General features: G+C 37.9%; 1 pseudogene; it reads right to left on the reverse strand.

Annotated features, from left to right (window-relative positions):
• Positions 1-274: 274 nt before the first annotated feature.
• On the reverse strand, positions 275-2,258 carry LOC112637042 (annotated as a pseudogene).
• Positions 2,259-2,845: the final 587 nt, after the last annotated feature.

Below are 2,845 nucleotides of genomic sequence, written 5' to 3' on the forward strand. Positions count from 1 at the left end.
TTTTGTTTCTGATATGTCAATAGTAATATAATAAAAACGATATCATTTTCAAATTATATTTGACGTTTTCGTCGAATTATTTTATTACAATTTGATATCCAATTATAATATTTTCTTCTTTTGGAAGCTACCATTATTGCTTTCTACAACACAACTATCGCTGCAATCTTTTTTCATGTGCACAAGCTGTCGCTGTAATAGTTTAGCGACAAAAGTCGTCACGTGATCTTTTTGTCACTCAAATGATCAGTTTCAGCGGCACGTAAAAATGCACCTTAACAATGTTCCTCGGATACTGTTGGTAAAATTACTCGCGTAATGGCGGAAGGCGAAAGCAGGACCTGATCTAGGTGTGGCCGGTTTTGAGAACTCAGACTCTGGTATCGGTGATAATTGAGCGGTCTGCGTAACATATGAGCCGAGTTTAAAACGTGGCCTTTTCCTGGAAAAATTTGTACTTCGTCGGCTACGAGACAGGCTTGATTCCGTTTAGGCATTAGGGAAGGCGATATCGATTCTAAAACGGAAATTCTCCGGTATTCGAAAACACTTTTCTAATCTTGTGGACGGTATTTGGAAGATCCATAGCGGGTAATCTCGCCGGTGGATGTGGATGATCCGATGATGTTGTTAATTCTGTCACTAATGTTTCGAAAATCCGATTTTCATGTTCAGTTATTGTAGGCGCGAATGTTTGAAGGATCATCCGGAATTATCTTGTTTTGCAAGAACGGGCAAAAGCCGATGATAAAGTAGTTGCCTTTGATTTTGGAGCTTTTTTTTAGACGAGCCTGCCAAAAACATCTGTATCCTTCTCATTGTTCCACATGAACGTTTTGTGGATTCGAGACGGTGACCGGTATGACGTTTTCGATCCTTTGCGTCATGTCTACCTTCAGAATAATTCATAATAGAGAAACAACAAGACACCGGGGAAGGCGTGGATGATGATTTTATGTCTGTGATTCTTCCTTTTCCAACTCTATCCTGTTGATCGAACGCGAGGAGGAGACTTTAATAGAAGTCTCAATGGTGCGTGAGTCATATGAGAAGCAGAGATGGAAATTTCGATTGTCCTTCGTCGAGGGCAATGATTTCGAACAAACACCCTCATCGTTCGCTGCTTTGTCACTGCTACACATTTCTTCATGCGTTGAGGAAACGTATATATCCGTCGTTGTCGTCATCATCGTTGTATCTACACTATTCTTGAATAAAGAACCGTTCTTGCAGAAACGAGAATAGAGGCTTCGTGCGCCAGCCACTTGATTCATATCCTCCTTGTCACTGGTATCACAGTAAGATGCATCGCACAAATTGTTAGAAGTCATTCTAGAGTTAGTGGCGGCGCTGGTAGAGCTTTTCTCTCGCTTTCTACGTACGTATTCGTATGTGGTGAGACCGAGACAAGCAATATAACCATGGAAAAAGCAGAGATGTATGAGCAAAACGGCAGCAATTGCCGAGAGGACACCGATAAGAGTAACAAGGACAAGTGAGCCGGTACCAGGCACCGGCAATGATGGCGCCGTGGCATTATTCATATTCGTATCGTTGTTGTTACCTTCACCCCAATATTCATCGTCCACAACTGAATGCGCATTAATGAGCACCAGCTCGCCCAGAGCAAGCGCGGTGACTGCGAGTGTAATAATTAGGGTTGATGTCAAGCACGCCAAAAATGCCGGATAATTGCGACCGCCGATACAATTGTTTAACCACTTGCAATGGTGATCGAAGCGTGGCACGCACTTGTTACAGATGGAACAGTGCTTAGTGCACAAATCGCGCGTTGTGATATTGCATAAGTGACATCGGCCGTTTTCGATAACGTGCTGATGCTTCGTACGATCAAATTCCGGGACAACTTCGTTGATCGGTCGAGCACGCACTTCAGGATCGGCCGGATCCAGTAGTAGCACCGTCAGATGGGTTAGCACGTGGAGTAGGAACAATACAGCAAACAGCAATAAGAGAATACGGCGCAGATTAGGTAATAGCAGCGGTGTCGTTAACAACACAGTAAAAGTACCGACGAACACGACAATTAGCAATACCCAGCCGATTACTTGTTGAGGATGCAGCGGTAATTGTAGACCATGAACACGGCGAAATTTCCGTTGTTCTGGTGGTATATGTATCGCACTCTGTGAGGAATAACAGCGAATAGTGCGCTTTGCACAGATCTTATTTAGCATTCCTGTTCTCTTTTTTTTCGGATTATTTATTATTTCGGATATATAAACACATCATATATAGATATAATACAACATTATATAATATTGTTATTACCGTTTTCATTTTTATAATTATTATCATTTTTATAAATATTACTTTCGACTTTTCTTTTCTTATGTATTTATAAAAAACCAAAAGTTAGTGTAGTATAAAAACTATATTTTTCTTTGTTTTTGTAAATATATTATAATTCTCTTTAGTTATAATTTTAAACTTATTTTATTAGATATTATTTAATTATATATATGTGTATGTGTGTGTTGTGTATGTAATAACTAATATGGTTAAGAAAAACGATTTTACTAAAAATTATTATAAAAAATTTTTAAACGTTATATTAAATATATGGAACATATTAAGCAACGCGATGCCAAATACATAAAAATAAATAAAAAGTACTCTACAATTTTACTTTTACAAATGTTTTCACATTATTAACACTAAAAAAATATAACACTTCATTATTAATTGTAATTGCAGCTCCTCCTGCTTTTCATGTTGGTTTTAATATTTTTTTTTTCAATTTTTTCTTATTCGTCTTCGGTATATATTAATAATTCTTAGTTTAAATTTTTTAATCCTAACCCCAGACATATATAATCACTGT

Source organism: Camponotus floridanus, unplaced genomic scaffold, assembly GCF_003227725.1.
Source record: "Camponotus floridanus strain SB8 unplaced genomic scaffold, Cflo_v7.5 scaffold594, whole genome shotgun sequence".
Lineage (NCBI taxonomy): Eukaryota > Metazoa > Arthropoda > Insecta > Hymenoptera > Formicidae > Camponotus > Camponotus floridanus.